This window comes from Ptychodera flava, chromosome 17 (assembly GCF_041260155.1).
Source record: "Ptychodera flava strain L36383 chromosome 17, AS_Pfla_20210202, whole genome shotgun sequence".
Lineage (NCBI taxonomy): Eukaryota > Metazoa > Hemichordata > Enteropneusta > Ptychoderidae > Ptychodera > Ptychodera flava.
Genome location: NC_091944.1, coordinates 8,399,834 through 8,426,500, shown reverse-complemented (window position 1 = coordinate 8,426,500; position 26,667 = coordinate 8,399,834). Strand labels below are relative to the sequence as shown.

Below are 26,667 nucleotides of genomic sequence, written 5' to 3'. Positions count from 1 at the left end.
TTCAGCTATCAACAGATAACGCGGCGACTGCACCAGCATGTCAATTTGCAAACGATTTCTTTTAACTTTCGTACGGATTACTCTGTCGTTGAACTGTTACGATAACGTTGGTGATTTACTCATATTCTGGTCACGTGCAGAAACTCACAATTGAACTTGACGATAATGATACACATTTTGAATACAAAACGCGCGGTGCAGATTGTGTAAACACTTGAAGTATGGTAAATTCAATGTATTTTTTCATCTGCAAAATATTACAATACGTGGAACACTCAGAAAACTTGATAAGCAATATCAGTGTCATTAGTTTAGGTAGAACGCGCCTCGGGGACAGATATTCGGACTCTCAAATTAATATTACTACAACTCTTTTCTGATCTACCACTTGTGGAGGCTCATTTTAAAGCTCTTTGAGTAAGAGAAACTTTCACCGTGTTAGTTTTCCGAAAATCCAAAGTTTAATTTTACCCCGTAGAGTTACAAGGAATGGCGGTGATTTTGAATTTCAAATATCGCAAAATGTTGGGTAATTTAGTTCGCTTGTTCCAAACTTATAAACAGTGACACCCCTAACCCTCCCCCAACCTCCCAATTTTATTAGCTCCGCTGTCAGCGACACGAAGCTTATCAAATTGGCTGATTTTCCGTTGTCCGTCGTTCATCAACAATTGCCCTCTCCTCGAAAACCGCAAGTCCTATTGCTTTGAAATTTGATATGCAGTTCACTTGGGGTGATTGTTCAAATCGTGGTGAAATTTGCATATTTATAATTTTGGGGCATTTTTTGCTGTTTTTGGTAAAAAATTTTCTTCTCTGAAACCGCATGTCTGATTGCTTTGAAATTTACTACATGCAGTTTACTTAGGGTGACTTCAGTTAGATTTGTTCAAATTGTGGTGAAATTTGCATATTTGTATTTTTAAGGCAATTTTTGTCATTTTTTGGTCAAAAAATCTTAAAAAATCTCCTTCTTTAAAGCTACAAGTTAGAAAGTTTTGATAGGTGGTACATAGGTCCCTACGGATGATTTGTTCAAATTGTGCAGAAATATGCAAATTTGTATTTTTTCAGCAATTTTTGTCATTTTTGTTCAAAAAAATTATTTCACCAAAACCGCTTGTCTGACAGCTTTGATATTTGGTATACAGGTTTATAGGTTTGAGCAAAATGTGACATATAAAAATTATGATGGAATCTACGATTCTGTATTTTGTGGGCAATTTTTGCCTTTTTTGTCAAAAAATGTGTTTCTCAAAAATTACTAGTCTGATAGCTCTGAAATTTAGTATTCAGGTTCCTACAGATGAACTAAATGTGATATATTGAATTATGATATCTGCAATTTTGTGTTTTGGGGCAATTTTTGCCATTTTTGGTCAAAAATTTGTTTCTCAAAAACTGCTTGTCTTATAGTTTTGATATTTGGTATACAGGCTCCAAGGGGTTATTTGAATATGATATATTGAAATTACGACGAAATCTGCAATGTTGATGTTTTGGGGCTATAATGTCTATATTGTCTGTGATGTTTATGGAGAAAAAAGTTTTCCCTGGCCTATTTTTTTTGAAATTATAAAATTTAATGTATTGTTTAGTTTTAACAAGGAACGGTGGCAACTTTGAACTTCAAGAGTCGGTAAATATTGAATAATTTGTCTCTATTACAAAATTTTGCACCATGACTACCAAATTTATTCTTGATTTTGACAGGGCATAATTTCAAGTCTCCTCACGGAAATATTGAGCGAAAGTTTGGTCTTTCGATTTCAAGGTGCGTACCACCTTAAAGCAATCTGCATATCAAAATGATTAAATGTTTTCTTTCTATTGCACAACTAGTCTTCAATAAATTAATTATCGTGATAAGAATACAGAAACAATTTATCTCAAATTTGCAGATACATGAAATTCAAAGTGGGCGCTACTCAGTGCATTCAAAAGATTGGCACTGTCGATTTTCGTGCAAAAATGCTAAAGTGGCACACTTAAAAATAACTTTTCAAACATGCTCAAGTTAAATCCGGAATATCTCGTATCTTTGGTCACTGTAAAAGATTTTTTTTATGTTTTCCGAAAGAATAACTTCCATGTTTTAAATGTTGTAATGATCTTCATGTAACGAGCGTGATAAAATATCGAGAATGTCCATGACATGAAATACTCAAACAAAAATAAGATTAATGCGGAGTTTTTTATGACTTGTAGGATAAAATGATTTGACATACTCCGATTTACGTCTGCAATTGTTTTGTATAATGTATCTGAAAAGCATTTTGGTATTTTTAAAAATCCCTACAGTTTACAATTATATAATTTGCAGGAGCAACATTGGAGTCTTAGACAGTTACAAGTTACAGTACTGTTCATCTAATTAGCGAAAGAGCTCTGATTCAAACGGAAATAGACGATTGACACAGATTTATAGTTATAATTTATAATGATATGTACAGTTACATAGTAAACATCTATTGCCTGGCCATGAGGGCTATAGCGCCCGTCTATTACCCCGAGGGGCCGTGTGTTACCAGAAACACATCGCTATTCCCCGAGGCCGTAGGCCGAGGGGTATAGCGATGTGTCTCTGGTAACACACGGCCACGAGGGGTAATACTAATAGACGAGCGCTATAGCCCGAATAAAGACAAGGCTATAGGTGTTTTATAACACACCACATGCTCATGTTGTATTGTTGTATAGTTTTTAATGTGTTTTGATATTTTGCACCACAACAATCCATTTTGGCAAGTTTACTTAGCGATGTTTCGACAGCGGTTTCAGTTGTACTTGGTATCACTTTCTTTCAAAAAATATTGGAAGCATACCTAGCGACTTCCTTAGTTGCACTTTAATCTTTTCCGTCGATGAACTGTTCAAGTTCCTACGCTGTTGGAATGTTGGAAAATTTTGGAAAATCTGTTTTAGGGAATGTGTCGTCATCTATCCCGGACGCACATCACGTTCTAGTCACCCGCCATTGTTGCAAAGCTGTAGACGACACAACAGTCACGTGGTCGGGCACTTTTCCAAATTTGGTCAGAATTATTTCCCTAGGGAAATAGCTTTTCAAAAAATACCCTCTGACGTCACTTTTGTCGATCTATATTTTATCGATCGATATATATATAAACAAAGATACACGTATCACAAGTACACATTCAAAATACCCAAGCTCAGAAATAGCACAGAACTATCAAAATTCATATGGAAACTCAAAGACAACAACAGAAACTACGATATCAAATGGTCAATCATCGACAGAGCTCCCCCCTATTCAAATAAAACCAAACGCTGCAACCTTTGCATAACAGAAAAACTTCATATAATTTATTCAGACAGCAAATCAACCCTTAACAAACGAACAGAATTCCTCTCAAAATGCAGACACCGCAGCAAATTCCTCCTCATTAATAACTGACCTGCCATTGGTCGCAACCGCTTATTTGAATATGCATACTCACCTGCAACACAATATAAACAGTCCCATTCCCTTCAAATACTCACTCCTGATGATTGCTTAGCGCATGAAACAGCCTGTAGAGTGACAACTACAAGTTCCTAGATTCTCAGTATATATATATATATATATATATATATATATATATATATATATATATATATATATATATATATATATATATATATATATAATTTAAATTATGTTAACTTTGATAAAAGGGATTTTATTCAGTGGACACACTGATACAGAAAAAAGATCTTCGATCACGTAATAAATAGACCCAAGGACATTTGTCCATACATGAAAGCTAAACTACGCCCACACTTATCCAAATTTGTACGTGAAGGACAAGCAATTTTATCAACATTTGTTGTGCTCAGATCAGCAAGTTTACTCTTGATGGATTATGCGATTGTAATGTTCACATAACAGAGAGGTCAATTAAAAGTTATTAAAAACGTTATTGCCTTAATGTGCAAGTGCGGCTCCTCTTTGTACAGGACGCCGCATCAATATGCAGCAAACACCGCCAAATTGTATTTTCATACAGTTGAATCTATCACTGTGAGATAAAATGGCAAACGCGCCGACAGCAAGGTCACATATCAAGAATCGCTTATTCCGTGAACAATTCTGTGGTGCAGTGTTCGTAGTAGTAATAATGAACACCTATTAACTCGTCATGCTGGCCATGACGTCATTTATATCAACCTTAGAGGGTGCTTGCATTAACATAAACACATCGCCATTTCCGATTCCTCTCGGCTGTAACGTAGTTAGGCTAAGTGACAGGTACTTCTATTCAGCAAAGGCGACGAGAGCAAAAACAACCACCGAACGGCAAAGACGATAGCTTCTGCAAATATTGCAACAACGAACTGATAAAGACTTATCTGCTACAAACTTATCTGCTGTAAAATCTTGTACATCAGCTACAAATCTACCGAGTCCGTCCACACAGCCATTCACATAAACTTAAACATAAAGACCTTATACCACTCTCACTGTAATTATCGCACGCTTTGTCTCGGGAAAACGGGAGAATCTGCAAACACTACAGCGAGATGTAAAGATTGGTGGTTACATTATTTTTTCATCGCTGATGCCGCGATAGGAAAAAGTCTTACATTTTCTACGGTTGGTCAGAAACAGGGAAGATTTCGATCTAACTTTAATTACCTGTTCAATAGAAAAAAAGAAAACCTAACATACTGGAGCTTTATATATTTCTGCAGTTACTATTCTCCATCGCTTAAATTTTACATGTCGTAAATATTTGAAAACTGATCGTTATTTTTAATAGTCTGGAGTGAAACAAGAAGACAGTGTTCTTAGATACTAACGTCTGCATGCTAGATCAAAGACGTCACGAGTTAGCAACTTTGTTTCCATCACGAAGTTTATATCGATAAAGCGAGATAACGGCACTGCAGCGTGAATCTGAGCTTAGCAAGACGTTTGCTGGTAGACCTGACCAAACAAGTGCGCGCAGTTACACATCGTACGTGCTCAAAATCACTGTTCATGATAGTTTTATATGATTTTCGTGATATTGTTAGCCCAAAATAAAACGTTGATTTGGTTCACGATCTAGCAATACAACGAGTCGTATGTTGGGTGAGAAGGAAGTGCACAGTTATAAAGATTAACGCAAATCATGTGATATCCTGGCATCTTTTTTCTCCCGTTTACAACATTAAAAAAAATAATCTCCCCGTCTGCTTGGTCGAATTTTGTTAATTTTCACAAAATGTTTTTTAAATACTATATAACAAAACGACCATTTTGTTTTGCAATGATATTTTATTTTGAACGAGAGCCATTTCAATTTTGCTTATCATGATTTTAATCACTTTTTTTGAATGTTAGTCTTTCAACCCTCGCCTTTTAAGAATGAGAATAGAAAATGCAAAACAAAATTGTTTGTTTTATTTCGACAGATACTCTAGTTTCAAGTAAAGACATTAAATTTCATAAAGTAGTATCAAGGTGTGGACGTTAATATTTATCATTAGTATAAAGTTAAGATTTTTACCCAAATACGTACCCCTTCATTCTTCGAGTAAACTGTTGATACCATACTTCACTTTACATTCCCTGTTTTTTAAACTGTATAGTACGAGGGGCTTTCTATGTCATCTTTGAAGAGAAATATTGCTTCAAAAACGTGTTTGGTTAAGTACAAAGCTACCTTAAAGTATTTAAAAACTTCGGCAAGCTGGCAAGTGCCAAAGCTTCGTTTACATTTGGACTCATGTCATCATCCGAAAAGGAGAATCCGAGAAGTGATCTTCTCGTTGATAGGGACTCTTTCTTTCTGGCACGAAAAACGACTATGTTGAACGTAATAAGACCGGATACCTACGTGTATGGATATCTTAACGGACGCAAGCTATGTCGGAAGACAATTTACATCCCCATATTTAAAAATCAAAACGAGATGACTTGATATTTCGCTGTGTAGTTTTCCAAGAGCTACAAATATCACCCATTGTCGAAGGTTCTCTAGCATTACACGTGGAGGTGTCTACTCACCTTGGCGTGCTTAAAATGATAGCATAAGCTGACCATACGCTGTTGATAATGCCTTTGTTAGCGAGGAGCAAGGACGGAATATGACACTGAAGCTCGACCTGCGACGATAAATGAGTGAAGAAAATTTTTCTATGCCTCCCTTTCTTAACACTGCAAGGCCTCAAAATTGATCAGATATTTCCACTTTATCAAGGTATTTCGATTAATAAAGTGCCTTTGTTGTACCGATACCATATTGTATCTGCATTCCGTGGATGCTCTTGTGATTAAAATAAAAATGTTCCAATTAAAAATTAATTGAACCAATACCTGACAGTGAACGGTATAGATATAGGCATAATATCAGAAGAAATGAACAATCGGACGGCGAGCTCCGAAAATATTCTCCTGTCACAAAACAGGGCAGCAGGTCACATGATTGTACACATGAAATATTGAAATGATATTACACTGTTCATTAAAGAGACCATTACAATACGGTAAACTTTCAATCGGGGTTGAACTCATAACATGCGGTACCTAGTCATCTAGCGGAGAAGCCATAGGCAAACCCACTTGGTCATTTCCACTCTCTCAAAAGGGATGGTTCAATAACCGAGCTGACGTCGTAGAGTTCATGAAGCACTTGCACTCACACACTCACTATCACACATCGCACACTCACGTTATCAGGGAAATGAATACATCGCTTAAACTGGGCGAAAGACAGCGTCGGGGACAATTCTGTCCACCAGCAGAGCTATCAACCCGAAGGATTATGACAATCTAAGCCTCTAAAAATGATTATTTTCCAAATCTGTAAACTTTTCACTTCCCATATGGGCAAACTACGCAAATAATCCCACAGTCACGTCTTCGGAATATTTAAAGCAATCCAAGAAAAAAAAGACTAAATTGCATGGAGCAGATTGATTACATAATTCTATGATTTCAAAGCCATGTTCACTTTTATCTAAAGAGTAAACTTATGGATGAATGTCAAATTTATATTTAACTGTAAATGTTTGGTAAGAGAAGCGGGGTAGATCTAATTGTTATGCTGTACTCGAACTTTAATAAATTTTGAAAAAAAAATGACAAAGTTTTATCTTATTGGCGAATGCAGATGCTGTTTATTATCCATTGGTGAGTTGCTGAATAGAGCGTTATGTCCCCAGCTTCTTCCCTATCTAAATTAATTTTCCCTAGACTGTCAGTATGTCTGACGCCGGTCAGCCTGTCTGTCCGTCGCTCTGCGATTCCGACGAAATTGGGATTAAAATGGACGCTTGTCAGTTCAAGGTACAAACAGGGAAGATTGAAAAGTGATCGCGTACAGTATTACAGAAAACCGAGTAACGAAGATAAATTTCACACTGAAGGCAACAGAAGTTGTGTCCTGGGACAAGTATGAAGGAGAACAGAGACAAGGACGAAAATTGACTACTGATCTCTTTTGTCGAAAAAACTTCAAGCGCTTTACATCCAACCCTTTACTACGTGAACCCATACAGGGTTAAGATATACTCGCATATCTCTTATGATCATTCGCATCCTTAAACCATTTATATACATACTGTTTTAAGATGAAGACAATATACAAATCAAGCACTTGTTGAGTTTTAACATTGACTGCTCACGAAGCATAGCTGCCCTTCACTTTTAGTGTACAAGCATTCTAAGTCTCCTTATTCATATATGCACCACTTTGCCTCAAGTGGACATTGCACACAACCATCCCAACCTGCCAAACTAGTCTGGTTTTGCACTGGTAAAGGACTTATATATGCTTCGAATATAACCCTTGAGCGCAATGTCAATTTTTGTCTCCTATAGAGAATATACCCAAGTCGATGTTTTTCAGACTTTTGTCAACATTTTGATAACAAACTTTAGCCAATAAAATGTGATGTCCATTTGGTTCAAAATTATCAAAACATTACAGAAAAAATCATAAAAATTGGAAAAAATGTTGCACTAAAATTTTGATGGGAACAATTACAGCACTCAAAGGTTTAATCACTTTCTTTCGAGGGACGACGTCACTGCACTTCCCGTCACTTGGTAACAGCCAAAAGACATAAGATAAGTGTGCCCTTAGCAAAAAAAGTGCCACAATATCTACCCAAGTAATATAGAACAACGCGTGATTGTTCTTCAGAGAATATGTTGAAAAACTAAAATGTCTATAATAACTGGTCTTTCGTCGTTGATGGTACCTATCTTGTAAAGGTAGAATGTGTCTCAAGGACGAGTAACAAAAATATACACCGTCCTAAGTTTTGGAATTTCCCCATAGAGTTAACACGTGCCATGTTTCTCTACGACCAACTTTCCTGAGGAAGATAATGGCTAAAAGTTGCCTTGAGAAAAGTTTTAGGCGCCAAACTACCGTAAATGGTTCTGAAGCACTAACAATGGCCCGGGACTGAGAACAGTAGTCAAATCTATGTTGGTCAACGTTCTTATTGTATAATACTATGTCGTGAAAAATTGTATGCTGTCACGTTTTGCTAGTAAGAGAGTACTGCTTATGTACAGTGCACTGTCTTAGATATGGTCATACTTTAAGACACTTTGTGTAATATTTTATGTAGACTATTGTGACACAAGAACACAGAAAAAACATCGATTTGATTACTGTTATCATCAGTTCTATGGCACTGTTGGATAAAACGAGGTGTAATGACGCGTATGCATTATTTAATTATTCCACCATGCACGTATAAGGATTGTCTAGATACAATACACATCACTTCGGTGCAACAACACAATTCAAAGTCACTCGATAAATAACAGAAAACCAGCATGGGACAGCCTCTCTCTCTGGAATGGGAAATAAACAGTTGACTACACTTGATTGACAATGTGACTGTCTTTACAATGTCAGATGGGAGTTAAAAACCTGAAGGGGTTTCCACGGCTGAAACTAAATAAACAACCACACATTGTCTTGCTTGAGATTTCAACTGAAATTGTAAAAGCAATTCAACTACATAGTTGGTCAAGTGTAATCAACTGATCAGTCTAGACACAGCTCCCAATGCTGTTTTACTGTTATTAATCAATAAGTGGGTGACTTTGAAATGTGTCGTGATACCCCAGCTTATCGTTCGTTTTGTACATGGTGTCCGTCTCACTCCGATAGATTCAGTATAAAGTCAATTGTCAACATATGGCGTATCATGCTTAATCGAAAGGTCAGTGTTCGTGAAAATGGTCGACACTATTGTATGGTGTATTTGCTGGATTTGAGAACAGTAAAAGCTCAGTCACGAATCAAAACCGATTTATAAGTTTTTCTACGACATTCCGAAACATTATGGCATCCCAGCGCACATTTCTGCTTATACAGCTACGCTAAGTGATAAATGTTCTTGTCGAAAAGTTCAAACGCCTCCTGGTGGTTTTTGATCCGATTTTCCGAGGATGTGAACATAACGATACAGTGGAACTTGTTAACCCTCGCGTAAAGTTCAGTTTATATTACTCCTAGCCGAGATTACATCCAACGATTAATGATAGCTACGTGAAATACATCATGGCCAATGCTCTAGCGAATGTTTAAAGTGCCACAGAATAATACCATGCAGTTGCTAGTCGGAAAAAAAATATAAGTGAATAGCTTAATAGGACAGATAGAAAAGTATCTTTGCAGTTCACGACACTGCGTGTACGGGTTAAGATTTCGAGTCACTGAAGCTTTAGAAAGTAACGATTAACAATTTTGGAAATTAAAGAAGATGATAACATTTTTTATCACATGGAATTGTAGCATTTTATGTCTATATGTTAGATTTAAAGGTACAGTATAGGTTACTCAATAGTTGATTCTAATTTCACTATTTTGCTCTTTAATATCAAAGCATTTTGTGCTCGCGAGCTCTATATTGAAAGTATATTACGCTTACAAACACAACACACCGCGTGATTTAGGTAATGCCACTTTTGAAAATTATACGCTGGCTTTTACTGCAATTCAAGTATTAATGATAGCATTTGACGTCACACGCCTACAAGCTTAGTTTACAAGTTGCACACCTCACTGCTCAGTGTTTTTACTTGACTTGTTTTACTTGATTTTCGGAGAAGGTGATGAAGAGGCCGTGTTTGACACACAACGCAGAAAACAAATTACTGAGGATACATCTCAAAATGAAACATGAAATATGATGTGAATTCTCATTTTTGCAGTCGGATAATAAGATAAACATGATCACACGGAGAAAAGATCAAGGGTGGCCATCATCTGTGTATTTAATTATAAGGTTTTCTTGCAAGGTTCCTTTTCACGCTTGTCAACCTTTGGTTGTGTTAATCTATGAAGACTATCGTATGACAGAAATACTTCAAAGACGATAGCCTGCTTCGTTGTCATATAGTGCTCAAACTAACAAGTCACACACGCCAAGTCTTCAAGTCACCGTTTCAAAGGCACCGCCGTCGCCACAAGGGTGTAAATGGCATTCGTGGAGTAAGGAATCCTTTAGGACTGCACGAGAAAATCTTTCACATGGACTCGTAAATGCGTCCCTATGTTCTGACCGTGTGACGTGCAGTTGAATAAAGTCACGCTGATCTGGTAGAAATGCTTCGATGACGGAAAAAAAACACTTTCGAGAGACAAAAGGTGAGCATACGTTGTGCAAGTTAGGAAATTGCAGTGCCATGATTCAACAAAGGTGTTATGCTTGACTGCGAAAATTTACAATTTAGCACCTTTGAATTCCAAAATTAAAATGGCCTTTAAAGCGATGCAGTGTATTGTAATAAGATCCATGAATGTGTAATGGTGATATGATATGATAATTGTCTATGTACATTATTCATGCGTTGTTATGCGTAACACAGGAAAGTCAATTACATGTAGACTTAATTGGCGACGTCCTCTAAAAATTCAAAAGAAAACCCTCATTTCCAATCGAGTCGAATGAAGTCACAGGCCATTTTCCGTCTAGAACAGATGTTCGTCCTTATTAATACCGTATCTCATTTGCGTTTCCTGTGTCCTTGGTCAGTACATCTATTCTTGCACCCGTGGAATGCGTAACCAATCATCTGTCATGTAAATGAACTGTCCGGTCTCATCCCTCCGACCGAGGACTTGGCTGTCAATATCTCACTTCCCTGCAGTATAAGTACAGTATTCTCTGCCCTATCTCTGGAAATGGATAAGCTACTTAGATGAAAATGGAAACAAACAGCATAAGATACATCTTTACAATTTCTGTATTAAATATGCATGGATGCCAATAGGTTATCACGATGCCTTCTGCAATATTAAGATTCATTTTGAGACTTGACAAGACTGAAGAATATAGCTGTCCAGTGTCAGATATCATTACAATTTTACATCACTCAAGGGTGTATTCCATTTTATTTGTTATGCATTATCCAATGGGACATCAGTTTGCCTCCATAAACTTAGGCTGCGTGCAACAAAGGTTGTTTCACGCCTTAGATATGTTCAACGCGCATGTCATTTGGAATATAAATCACCCCAAAAGACAATGATTATTGATTCATCCTCGAAACAGAGTGAAGAAGCGATCCCATGTAACTTTAAAATCATCGATCACCATGCCAAAAAATGCTTACCACTTGCGAAGATGTAGGCTACATCACGTTGTCCATAGTGTAGGTCTACGGAACATGCCGGCGATGTAAAATATGGCTGCCCTAAATTAGCATTCATTATTAAAATGACAAACATTGTTAGCTCAAAGAATACAAGGAGAGAGATTACGTCAATTTCCAAAATAGGCTAAAAATTTACCTTTTTAAGCCCTTGTAAGGCATTCATGATTTCATTTATAAGGAAGCTGCGGTACTTTGCATAATAGACCTTTTTTCCGGTTATCCCACAATGCATTGCAGTGACTTTATCAAACACTGTATATAAGCTCAAAACAGCGGAAACATGCTGATTTGTTTTGTACAACGGATTGTTATAGAAGAATGACACAAAGTTGCAATACCAAATAATGCCCCGTGTATAATCTAACCATCAGCGACGAAAATATAGGTCAGGGTGTAATCTGCCATAGAATTCTATGAGTAACGTACACTGCGTGTACCCTACGGCTAAAAAGTTCTATGCGTAACGTAAGCTTTGTATACCCTGGCGCGCACTGCATCATTGAACCGGTAAAAGAACTATTACGATACTGAGGGATCATTTATAGGAACGTGTTTCTTATCTTATAAGTGCTTGAGTTTTATTTTATCTGATTTTCAGTCGCCTTCAGTGGCCAATGCTTTTCGACAAGTCATTCAGGTGAACTGAATCTGCCCTACGTGGACACTCTGAGGCTTTCGGTCGTCCGGAGACGAACGGTCATGTCTGACTGTTTCACTCAACTTGACTGATAGATAGATTCTTAACTCATTGATATGTTGATTCGTCATCATTGCAGACATTTTCCGCATCGCGGATTAACGAAGACACACGCGCACGGTGGTTTGTGCTGAACAATCTCCTCAAACGAATTTGCAAAGTTTCGAACGAGGGCAAAGAGCAAGGTTTGATAAATCAGTCTGAGAACAGCGTGCCAGGCCATTTGCAATGAATGGCGGTTTTTCCACAATACCGTTAAAATGATACTGTCGTCTGGAGACCGATGTTTGGGGTCATTATCAAAAGTTCAATCGGGGCAGCATCGGTAATCTTAGTGTAAGCCACATATCCTATTTCACCTTGAAAGGTGATATCGTCTCTGACAGAGACCAATCTATTCGAGACTTTGTCCGATACACCACAGGTACATAATGCTTCGATGTACCCGGAGACAAATATCCGTTAGGGATGAAAGCGTCGGGTCTGTGACGTGATAGATATTGTTCTTCAATCGAAAATACGAATATTAAGCTCATTACAAAACAATAATATTCGTCACAGTTAAGGTAGTATGCACCTCGAAAGTGAAAGACTTAAACTTTTGCTCAAACTTTCCGCAGTGAATCTTTCAACCATTCTCTGTCAAAATCAAGAATAAAAATCGAGGGTCACCCTGCAAATTTTTGTACTGGAGAAACAAATCACCATTAATTTACAGATATTTGAAATTCAAAATGGCCGCCATCGCTGTGTTAGCTCTACCGAGATAATAAAATTTTCGATTTGCGAAAAACTAATACGTTGAAAAGTTTTCTTTCACGAAGAGCTTTAAAATGAATTTTCACAAGTGGTAGATCAGAATAGAATTTATAAAGTTGAAAGCCCGAATATCTGTTACCGAGACGCATTCTACCTTAGGTTTACTTCTTTTTCATCGTATACAAACCGTTTGTTATTTAAACCCATTCAGGTCAAACCGAGGAACACAGGGCCATGATTATGAATACAAAAAAAAAAATTGACATTGTCATAAGACACCGGTCGCTTTACTTAAAACGCGCCTCGGGGCCATATATTCAGAATCTTAAATTTCCACTTTATGATCTTCAACTTGTTGGGACTCATTTTAAAGCTCTTGGAGACAGAAAATATTCAAGTGTCATTACTTTTTCGAAAATCAAACATTTTTACCATAGAATTAACATGGGGATCATGATGACGGCCATTTTGAATTTCAAATATTGCAAAATGTTGATTAATGTGTTACCCTAGTTCCAAGCTACGCACGGGACCTCTGACGTGTACTATTTTAGATTTGGCAAGAGAAAGGTTTAAAGTTTCACCGAGGAAAGTTTGAGCAAAATTGTAAGTCTTTTACTTTCGTGGCGCATACTACCTTAATAAACCCACGGCGACCTTAAGGATACCTTATCGTTTTCATTCGGTAATGACACGGTGTGCCATGCCCTTCACGACAGTGTTTGAAACGCCGTCATACTTCTCCCCAAGCCGGTTTCTTTATATCTCGCAGACTACGTGCCGCTTACGTTACTTGTGTAAAATGTATCAATGACGGGGAAATTACTTCGTCATATGCACGCTCCCTACAAGTGTGAACCTAACGTGTTCAATTTGATGACGCAAATCTTACATGATATAGTCTACAAATCCCACTAAGTCTTCAGACCGCACATCTTTAAAAATACAACCCTTGTATGTCTATTTCATTCCTTGGCACAGATATCAAGAGGGCTTGCCTCTCATGGCTTGTGCTGTAAGACATCTTATGTGGTGGTGATCTGACGGACATGCCGAAAAGGCTGTAAAGCAGCTTGCGATGCACTGTTATCACTACGTGTCAGGGTCTAATTTTCTCCAACATCAGTTACAGCAGACAAGCTATTGCAGAGTTAGAATCACCCATTGGGTGACCTTTAAATGATGATATTTAGAGCTGGAGCTTAACTTCTGATAAATACAATAAAATATAATTCTACGAATGTGCACAGCGTGTTACAGAACCTAATACCATAAAGCTAGTAAAAAAGGATTGAATGTGCTTATTATTTGCAGACGTTTACGAGCAGTGAACCAACGAAAGAATAATAACATCGTGGTTCGCGCCTGGAAAGTGAAAGATTTAAACATTTGCTAAAACTTTCCTTGAGGAATCTTTAAACCATGATTCTCTTTCAAAATCTCGAATAAAAATTGGGGGTCACCGTGCAAATTTTGGTACTAGGAAAACAAATAATCCAAGATTTATCGACATTTAAAATTGAAAATGGCCGCCATTCCTGTGCTAACTCTATCGAGAAAAAAAAGTCGAATATCGAAAAACCAAGCCATTGAAAAGTTTTTTTTACACTAAGAGCTTTAAAATGAACCCCACAAGTGGTATATCAGAAAAGAATTGTAAAAGTTTGAGGGTCCGAATTTGTGTCCCCGAGGCGCGTTCTACCTAAGGGCATGAGCTCGGATACGTAGCATACAGCTAGCGATAACTGCAGACGTTAACTGCAGCACCTTTACTATTGGCCAACTGTCGAACCGGCAGAAACATCAGACACTTCGTTATTGAACCCACGTTTGTTTTCTGCTCATAAACTCTCTTCGCACCGCGGTCGCAATAAGTTGTCTCTCACGGTATAAACGAATGTCTAATTCCATTTTCTAGGAGAAATGAAGCATGATATTGGCGACCGTCATCAGTCCAAGTGGACAGCCTGCTTTAAATATTGTTTAACGCTTGCCAACAAAATGGAACACCGAATCCAAAAGTATCCCTGACATTTGTGTTTTTAAAGAGTGCTATTAGCAGAGTGTGACGTTCGATCACTATTATTTAATGGTGATTGCAATCTTAGACGAGAGATGTTGAATGACCAAAACCTTTGGGATGGGTACACAGTCAATGTCTAGAACTGTCATTGCGACATATGCATAACCTTGAAGTTCCTATGTTCAACATCTGAATCAAATCACTTTACACAGACATAGGTGAAAACAATCCTGAAAAGTTCTTGGAAATATTCTTTTTGTGGATTGCAGGTAATTTGTCTAGGAACATTTTTTTTTCGATTAATCCATAGAATATCTCAATTGCTAATTATTTTGCATTCAACGAAATACTTATCTGCATTATTAAAAGTGAAATTGTGATAAAACTTGCGAAATAATCGACAAAAGGCAAACATTTGGCTCATTTTTGTCCGATCTGAAGAATAGAGCATGCATTTGAGAGTAAGTTTGGCTATCAATGTAAAGATATGGTAAATCCAAATGTGGGGCCAATTATAGACCCACTTTTAAATAATTTTTTTATTCTGTTCTTAGCTCTTTTGTAATTTCTACACATTTACGTCATAAATGAATAACCACGTACGTACGTAAGTACGTACGTATGTGCGAGGGAGCGTGCGTCCATACACGTATGCAGTTATGCATGCACACATGTATGTATACGGCTAGAAACTAGTCACGGTTACTATGAATTGATATCTCGATTTGTCGATATTGACGCTTGATCTCGGCCCTCACCAATTAGTCATTAACCCCAATTTACCTTGGCAACGTTTCAAAATTGTATAAAAGAGGTATAGTAAAATAAGCATCACACTTTAAATAGCTAAGACGTTGTCTTCTCGCTGGTCACGCAGCATTCTTCCTACACAATAAATCATCTTGTCATATATTGTACCCTTCTGAACTAAATTAAGCTTCAAATTTAGTTTCTAACCTCATTGCCTAATTTTATAAAAAGCAACATCAAATGATGCTAGATGGCGTTAGAAGGTAATCGAGGTAGCAAGGCAAAGTAAACGAAAAAAATCCTGTATGTTAGACACGTCATGTATTAAATTACCTTTATGGGTGCCGTGCATTTTCAGCAATAGATATCATAATATGCCAATCAATAAGGTAAAGAACATAGTAAAGAGAACATGCAATGTCTCGAGTAGCATAAAAATAAATATGAAAACAACATCGGATTTTCAACGATTAAAATATCCTTTTTAAATTTTGCAGATTCGACACTAACCGGAAGAAATCGACGCTTATCGTTTAATCCTCCGTGTGCAGTAATATCATAAGTGATTAAAGCCGTAATAATTAGCATTTTGCTACTTCAGGAATCTCTAAAATTTGCAAACAAGTAAGGGTCATAGAGTTCTGTTGATCTGGACGAGACGTTTGTTGTTAAACAGACTAGTTGTATATTACATTAATTTTACATTAACTTAACTCTCTTTCATTATATTAGTTCCTTGTCTCTTAGTAAAATGTCCTTTATGAGGGCTCCGATTTAAATTACAATATTTTGTAACTCAGACTACTTTCTTCAAATAAAGTATAATAATAATAATTTACAATTGTAAGGTAAGGCAAAATTTCTTCGAAGGACTTCTCGTCCGTGCCAATAAAACAATTGTTTCAGTAAAAAACTATCGTAACTGTTATTACACGAGATACAATTCCGGTCAAGTTATATGTATAGGTCGACGAAATTGCCATAATCTAAGTACGTCGGTCGGTCACTCTTGATATGGATAATTTAGACACAAACTTTATTTCCTTTTGTCCGACGCGAAGCGGAGGGCGATGCGCATGCGCGGTGCAAATGTCCGCGTGCATTCTTTACGGCAGTTTATGCATCTCATATTTGTAACTTTGGGTACGTATTGACTAAAAGTATGGACGTTAGTTAAACATACATACATACATACATACATACATACATACATACATACATACATACATACATACATACATACATACATACATACATACATACATACATACATACATACATACATACGTACGTATGTGCGAGGGAGCGTGCGTCCATACACGTATGCAGTTATGCATATACGCATGTATGTATACGGCTAGAAAACTAGTCACGGTTACTATGAATTGATATCTGGATCGGTCAATATTGACGCTTGATCTCGGCTCTCACCAATTAGTCATTAACCCCAATTTACCTTGGCAACGTTTCGAGATTGTATAAAAGTGGCAGAGTAAAATAAGCATCACACTTACAATAGCTAACACGTTGTCTTCTCGCTGGTCACGCAGCTTCTCCCTACACAATAAAACATCTTGTCATATATTGTACCCTTCTGACCTAAATTAAGTTTCAAATTAAGTTTCAAACCTCATTGCCTAATTTTATAAAAAGCAACATCAAATAATGCTAGATGGCGTTAGAAGGTAATCGAGGTTGGCAAAGTAAACGAAAAAAATCCTGGATGTTAAACACGTCATGTATAAAATTACTTTCTCTACGCGTGTTATGCATTTTCAGCAATAGATATCCCAATTGCCTATCAATAAGGTGAAGAACATAGTAAAGAGAACTTCCAATGTTTCAAGTAGCATAAAAATAAAATATGAAACATCGGATTTTCAACGATTAAAATATCCTTTTAAAATTTTGCAGATTTGACTCTAACCGGAAAAAGTCGACGCTTATCGTTTAATCGTCCGTATGCAGTAATATCATAAGTGATTAAAGCCGTAATAATTTGCATTTTGCTATTTCAGGAATCAGGAATCTCTGATATTTGCAAACAAATAAGGGTCATAGAATCTGTTGATCTGGACAAGACGTTTGTTGTTAAACAGACTAATTGTATATCCACATTAATTTAACTCTCTTTCATTATATTAGTTCCTTGTCTGTTAGTACAATGTCCTTTATGAGAGCTCCGATTAAAATTGCAATATTTTTGTGTAACCCAGACTACTTTCGTGGATTAAGTATAATAACAATAATTTACAATTGGAAGGTAAGGGAAAATTTCTCGAAGGACTTGTCGTCACTGCCTGTACAACAATTGTTTCACTTTTGTTATACGAAATACAGGTCTGGTCAAGTTACACGTGAACGTAGACCTGCAGTTGAAACGTAATTGCCATAATCGAAGAACGACGGTTGGTCACTCTTGATAAGGATAATTGGACACAAACTTTATTTTCTATTGTCCGACGGGAAGCGGAGGGCGATGCACATACGCGGTGCCAATGTCCGAGTGCGTTCTTTACGTCTGCTTATTCATCTTACATTCGTAACTTTAGTTACGTATATTGACTAAAAATATTGAGCGTTTTCGAGCAGTGTAAAAATTTTTTTCCGCTTTAAATTGTATGGATGGAACGCGCTTCTGGACAGATCATGAACTACCGTCAGGCACATAGCGCGAGACATACATGTATTCTGGCAATCGTCACACGGGTCCCTTGTGACCAATCAACAGTGAACGCGTACAGAGGGAGCCGCATAATGCTCTGCACGTGGGGGTTATGCGGCCTGGAAGCGGTATATGTTGCGGAACGGATGTCCCGTACGGCTTTCATTTAGAGTACGCAAAATTGTATAGCTTCCGATGGTAGATGTATTAAACTCTTGTTAAACTCTTGTCAGTTAATGTTGAAAATTTGCCGTTTTATTATTTGTTTCTTTTGTCGGGGGGGGGGGGGGGAGTCATGAAACTTATTTTCTTGCTTTCTGCGAACCTCGAGAAAGTTCCCTGCGGGTCTCTCCTAAAAGATATTGTTTTTATGAGTGCAATGAACCTGCACTGAGTTGATATTTCATGCCTTCTTACAGACAATATAAACGTTCTTATGCCGATGTCGTTTTTGTTTAATCACGGCCAGCTGTTAGATATTAAGCATTGCTGCCCAAGAGAGAGCTCCATTTATAATTCCAGGTACAACCTAACTACGATAGACATCTTTTATTATCTATCAATTAATTTTGGCAATTTAAACTGAATTGAATTAAAGTAGTTCATCAAGATGCGCAATTCCTCATGTATTGACAGCATGAAAGCCTTTGCGATCGCATATCAAAGATTGGCCTCCTACAACCATTTTCAGTAATAGAGCGCGAAGCCACCGCAGTGAACTGCAATAAAACTGCTTACACTAATTAGTTTAAGCTGTAGCCGTGGCCACTTTGGCTTTGAACAAGGCTACTTGATACAGACAAAAAGTCTGCTTGTACAAAGGCAAAACTAGCTCTGTCTGAGGTTCGGGTTGTAAATGAGAGTTTACGATTGACACCCTGTGTTCAAGATTAAGATACAATGTAACATTACCATGCACTGGTCCATGTACAAATCTTTTTTATTTCAACTTCCCCAGACAAACTGTCTGCATGGGACATACAATGTTGTCGACTTTGCCAGCTGGCTACAGCTGAAACTTATTAGTGTGAGCAGTTTTATTGCAGTTGACTGCAGTGGCTTCGCGCTCTATTTCTGAAAATGGTTGTAATTTGTTACCGTCATTTATTCATTTCTCTGTATTTCTCAGTTACTTTTACATAAGTGGCTAGAGTGTGCATATGGCTACACTGGGTAATACCATTCGGCTGACGAAAAGACCACACATTTGATGAACAGACGTTAATCATACATACATACATACATACATACATACATACATACATACATACATACATACATACATACATACATACATATCGACGTAGTCTGCTGAGGACGGGGAAGTAGAGCATTTCGACTTTTACTTACATTGAAATATTCATCTAACATGACCATGAGTATTTTGCGCTAGACCGAGTCGTGTACAGAGTTGACTATACTGATCTAAAGAGCGTCGCGACGTAGGAATCTGTGAGAAGGATCGTCTTACTTAGTCCCTTGATACTAAACACGGAAAATGTGGAAGAACACGAAGAAATCTTGCTCGGCTTTTTAGCCCAATTCAAATAAAAGTATCCCAATATGTATACCTTGGGAAAAGAAAAACCAATAAGTAGATGTACATTAAAGGGATGGTTGTTGCTCTAAGCGTTCTTCAAATGTACGTGTTGTGTGTTCTGAGGCTATAAATCAACAAACGAGGTGTACATAAACGGCGATATGAAAACAATAATTAACTCCCGTGACCGTGCTGGGACCTACGTAAACAGCAGGGACTTCAATTGCGCTGATCAGAAAATCGCTGATGAGCAGGATGAATTCTCAAGGGAGTGACTTTCATGAGTAAATGGCAACTGGTGAGGTATTGTATATAAAGGTGGTATGTTCACATGTTTTAAATGAAAACGTATTCCTTAGAGAACAAAGTGAATGAAGTTCTCGTGTTGAATCTGATCTATGATCTTTTAGAATCTGGCTGTCGATCGATTGATGTTTAAGCGACTTGGTATAGGGGTTCCAGACGATTAAACAAGAACGAGTCTTGCTTCAGACCGAGAAAATATCTTTCAACGATAATGCGAACTATTCATTATGAACGCCAAATGATCCAGTCGCTCTTTCTTTTTTTTTTTTTTTTTTTTTTGGGGGGGGGCGTATATATGCAATGTCCTGTGAAAAAGAAGAAGTTATTTGCAAATGATGTTTGACCCTGCGTTACAGTACAGATCTGCGAAAACGTTAGCATTCCAAAAGTATGGTGAAACGCTAAGCCTTAAAAGCACATACTCTATAAATGCAGAATTCTTAGGAAGGCACCATTTTACACTGTATAGCCACAAACTGATGACGTCAAAGATGTGCGTACTTATGGAAATGAGGTCAAAGGTTACGTTCTAAAAGGGGCGATAAATTATTTTGGGGGTAAGAGTTAGGAATGGGGATCGGAAACTTAGGGGGAAATGATTGAAAAGAAGGGTCCCAATTTTCACTATTGCTGTCTATGCTCTCTCTAATTCTACTACTATCTCAACTCTATCTATGTCTATGTCTTCTTCAGCCATCTATACACCTATGTGGAAGAAACAGTTGATTAGCGAGAGAGAGAAAGCATTAATTATAAAGTTAGTATATTTTTATAACACCTTATGCTACCGCCGGGACTCGAACCCAGGACCTTCAGCATGTGAACCACTACCTATAACCTGTACTCCACGAGAACAAGTTGCAGGAAGGGGATGCAATGTTTAATATAAACATTAGTATGATAATGGTGAACAGGAACTGGTTAATTTATAATGTTCACATTTAATGCACATTTAAATTCATTTACGTATTTTCTTTCTTTTATTGAATTCATGGTAGTGTATTCGTTTCTTTATTGTTTGTGTTGATTTTTTTTTATTTTCGTCTTTGTTGTGCACATAATTTTGTGATTTTTTTTCCCATATTATTTGGTGTATTCACACAGTTATTGAAAACTGTAGCTTCTTTAAGATACTTTATTTACTGTTACATGTGTGTTTGATATTTATTGTTGAATTGTTTGCTGCCTTTTTTTACAATATAAAAGATATGTGTTCCATTTTTGACATAATATACTTATATAAAAGATGTTCATCAGTTAGCATATGTGAAATGCAATATTTCATTCCTATTGTGGATGAAAATGTGAAGAACAATTCGTGAAACATACTACGACAATTACATTATAAAATTCCGCCAAATGACGAAGTCAATTCAGTACTGAAGCGAAAAATAAATTGGCTGTCAATGTCACAATGCACGGTCCATACAGTCACTATCAGGGGCTTGTTACTTCGGTTTTCTACCAATTGACGAAGTGCATGAAGTACAGAAGTAGACAAAATCCGCTACCAATATGATGTAGCGTCCATATTGTCAGTAGTATGAACTCATTTCTTCATGTGGTTTGTGCATTACCAGTGTCACACATCACATCGACGTTAGTGGCCTCCTGAACTGTTGACTTTGTCGTTTTAGTTTTGACACCATCTGAAAACTTTGGCACAATACGCTAGCTGTTTAAAGTGCAGTGTAGGGTCGATGAAGGGGCTGTTAACTGAAAGGATAAAGAACTGAAATATGTTGAACAAGTGACATCCACGCGTGAGCTTTATCGCCGAAACGCTTCCGCCACATAAACTCATAAAGATAAGTTGGAAATAAATCTGAAGATGTGTACCCCACCCTTCGCTTGGCATGCATCCACATGCCTTCCACGGTGTTGGTGTGGCGAAGGTTTGAGGATCCACAAAATGAAGAGAATGATTAACGGTCAAATGAGAGAACTGAGGAGACCTGGACAACGAAGAATAAGCCCTCCATTCATCAGAAATAATAGTAGAACCTGGACGAACAAATCGATAAATCAAAGGAATTAAGGTATTCGCATCACGCCGGTCAACAGAAATGAGAAAGCAAGCTGAAGAATCGCGATCGATGCCTCCAAAGACCCAGTGTCCATCACGGTGTCGACCCCGACTGTATTTGGACTTTCCGAACTTAGATTCATCAATTTCCACAATACAGCCGGGGCCACCAACCTGTTCGGAGGCATGATCGCGAAGATAAAGAAAACAAATCTCACGACAGAAATTAAACCAATCCACAACAGATTTTGAAGAGATGGACAACTGAAAAGAGTATCAGTAACTGAAAACTTAAAACACCAAAATACATCAACTGTAGAATGGTGACAAAAGCTAAATGGCATAAATGAAACCAACTGTCAGTGCGGACTGAAATAGCCGCGCCGCAAGAGCGGTCGGGACAGCACCAATGGTATGTATCCCGGCCACTCCGGCGACGCAACCTCATATCTCTGCGCACTGACAGTTGCGCCTCTTGTGTAACAGGCCATTCTTTTGACACCATTCTACAGCGGTTTGTTCATCCGGCGTGACTTGAAGAAATAAATCACGAAAAGTTAACGGAAAAGAACAACCAATTGCTCCCAACACTGCACGCTGTGCCATGGTGTATCTAAAAGAGAAAAGATAGGAATGCATGAAACATTACAGCGCCAGGAGTGCATTATTGAGTATAAAACCGAAATCCTGGTGACGAATATTATTACTGTTTGACTTACGTATATTGTATGCCTTTGAAATTATAGTGAAAATATAGTGAAAGCTATCAGGTTCGTCTAATATTTCTGATAGCAGCAAAGCAGCCAGATAGAGACAGTGTGCAGCCTATGCCGGCTTTTTATAGTGTACGGTGAAACAATGCAGGTGTGAATTTTAGTGTGTCAGAAAAGTATGCAAATGAAAGCAGAGAAAGTTTTTTGGGGCCGTCATATCGATTGCTATTTGCATTTCAATGTACGCTGGTTTCTGTTACGTAAGATGATGCCGTCTTTGGCAAGTGCGGTATTGAAAAGGGGTCAATATGGCCATTGCCGTCGGGGTCAGTTTGTACATGATAAGAAATTTGCTGAATAAAACGTGAGAGAGGACATATTGTACCTGGAATGAGACGGAATTATTGCCGCGATCACATGAACTAACTAACCCTAACCCTAAAAGTCTGTGATGGTCTTCATTTGCTTGATTTTGTGTCGGGTGAAGCACAGTGGGAGCCAGGAATTGGGGTTAGCTGACCAAATTGTCGGAACTCCGCTCGCTTCGCTCGCTCCGTTCCGACAATTTGGTCAGCTAACCCCAATTCCTGGCCCCCACTGTACTTCACCCGATACAAAAACTAAGCAGTCGGAAATTGTGACAGTGATTTGAAGAAAGTGCACATTTATATTATTTTAATCTTATTAGTTAGTCAGTGCCGCAAATACGGGGCGTCTGTGTTTTGTGTACGGCGATTTTGACGTCATCAGTTTGTGGCTATACCAGTAGTAAAATGGTGTTCTTAGGAATTCTTATCGGGACCAAAGTGCAGATTGCAACAATAGTATAATTGGATATGATGCATATGAAACTCTGTGGTGACAAATATGAGTAAAAACTAAGTTTTTCGACATGACGTTGGGAGTAGAGGTAGAATTTCATCTCATAAGCAGGAAAGGGTGATCTAAAATCCACCAAACATTATAATTCACGGTTCTCTTATCAGAATCGCGACGTAATATGGGGCATACACGTAAATTATGTTATACTTGATCATTTGTAAAAACCTGCGACTACTTTTGGTCGTCATCTGAAGTTTCGAAAAAATTACTACAGCAGGCCTGTTGGTCGGTGAAACACACCTGGCGAGGACCGCCAGTAGCAATGTGTGTCTTTATTGAAGAAGAATGATGAACATTTTACACGGATACCCAAAGATGTTGAGTGCAAATTTTATCACATAACTTTGCACTTATTTAGCTGCGGTCAAGCCTATGTAGGAAGGGGGTGGCAGGGGAAGGATTAATGTACTACTGTGAAATGTTCATATCGAGCAATTTGGAAAAAAAACAACAAACCATAGCAAGCTTTATCCGTTGCATCTTGATGACAGCCAAGCTGACCAAGGACAACCGAAAAAAGTCGAGTGTCTCTCAATCAACGATTTAGGATTTGTCACGGAGACCGTGGGCATCTTGTAAGGTGGGGGACTCGATCCCAGGGATCCTAGATTATAGAGGTGCCAGAGCATATTGTCTTCCATTGAGATTGTAGCCTAGTGAGTAAATTTCCTGGCAAGACAATCTGACGCCTGACATTGATTTTTAAGTCAATGTCTTCCAATGTCCTACTCCATTCAATGGATTTAAAGTTGACCGACATGACTTGCAAGTGACTTTGAAGGGGAGGATTCAATCATAAATCAAACGTACCTTGAATCTTGATAGTAGCGCTACAAGAAGGTCAACTTGGAGGAATAAGAATGAATTTGAATCTTACGCTTAACTTGCTGAACTAATGACGAATTCGAAAGAAATTTTATTCTACGTTTGCGAATTGAAAATCTGGCTGTCTTAAAAAGCGACGCGGAAGATAAATAAGGGGAAATAAGTAAACCTGATTAACAGACATGTTCAATGAAACACGATTCAGATGTCTGAGTGTACTTGCTGGCGTCACAACGGTAAAATTCTGGTTGGTTAGGTTCTTTTTATCATATTGTACGTCGGTCGTTTTAATCATGGCGCGTTTGTCATTGTAGAAAGTTTCACTCTTATGAAACAGCGATTTTGTGTTACCATTGTGAAAGGTCCGGTCGATCGAGAGCTGTCAGTCCGTGCGTTTGATCTGAACTTACTCAAATACATTTTTCGCGCGAAAATGTGGATAAACAAACAATAAAACACTTTTTAAAGGAAATATATATAGTCAAAAAGACGGGATCAGATCTGAATCTCCTTGGCTCGTACACTTTCAGCGAAAACGCGAACAAAGAAGCAACGAACACATCAAACAAATACACAGTTAGTTCCTGAAGCTGTGCCTTGTGCCTTTACCGACTTCCTTGACTGACGTAGGAAATGTTGACCAATGAAATGAACACGATGCACTCATTGATGAACTGAGAATCATTACACGTTTTCTTATGAAACGCTGACACTTACCTGGCACTAGAGATCTTGCTTTAAATATTTAAGCGATGGGCATCTCCGAGATGTCGTTTAGATGGCGTTGATCGAAGACGAGTGAATTCAGCTGCAGCAAGAGGTGTTCTTGTAGATGTACCAGTAACGCCAGCTGCAACAACAGAGAACAAAAATAGAACATGAATCGTCATCTCGTCCTCGAGAGACGGAAGACTGAAATCCCACGGTAGCTCAGATCGGTGACGATTTCACGTGTTAAAACATCATCTCCTGGCCTGCGCAGCAGTCTCTGCCCTCTCTCGGTAAACATACATAAACTCTTTAAATCCCCCGGGTGGGAAAAAACACATATTTCGCTGTTTGGACGTTAATATATCGCCCATATGTAACGCGCACGACACTTTCCTCCAGGGAGGATATTCAAAAAGGTGACATGACATGCATGCATGCTTATCCAATGGGCGATATGGTGAAAAAGAGAGATACCTTAAGCCAAGTGTTTAGAGGTTATGTTATGAAGTCGACAATGAACTAAACAAAGAGAAGTTCTCCCATATGTTATCGACCATGTTCTAATATTTGAACAAAACTGTATAAAGTTGTTGATTTTTATCTAAATAGCTTCGAGTACTTGTTATATTGCAAGAGTATTTGTCGTTGTTAACCCGAATCTAATGGAAACGAACAGGTGTTAGAAAGACACCTGGTAAGATTTGAAATCAGTTTTCATGTCTTTTGTCCCGAACACACTCCTGTACCATGTTTAGCGCAATTTAACTTTACCGTCGCCATCATGATGAAATTGTATGCTTGTTACTGTTGGGGAGAAATTGTGCACAGAACTTTTGAAAAACACGTGTGTTAAGGTAAAGGGCGACGAATTCGGACGCGCACACGCTTTAGAACATTTCTGCGCAGATTTAACTCCATCCTGCCGCAAATGGGTTATTTTGTAGCGCATGTATTTAACATCACCTGTCATTGTTGAAATTGCGCTTTTACCTAATTTTTTGACCCAGTCTCTTAGAAATACATGTGACCTTTAACCTTGTCATATTTTGACCCCCTAGGAAGCTGGTTTTTATTCAATATGAGCGCAAAATTAATATTTCTCTCCCATTTACATGGCGGATATTACCCATTCACCTGGAGATATTGTAAAAAGTAG

General features: G+C 37.9%; 1 protein-coding gene across 1 annotated transcript in view; it reads right to left on the bottom strand.

Moving 5' to 3' along the window:
- Nucleotides 1–26,667, bottom strand: part of LOC139115320 (RYamide receptor-like) — a 90,931-nt gene that overhangs the window by 50,763 nt on the left and 13,501 nt on the right. Inside the window, exon 2 of the mRNA XM_070677344.1 lies at nucleotides 25,518–25,650. The gene's annotated coding sequence lies outside the window, so the exon portion shown is untranslated. The remainder of the gene's footprint in view (nucleotides 1–25,517; nucleotides 25,651–26,667) is intronic.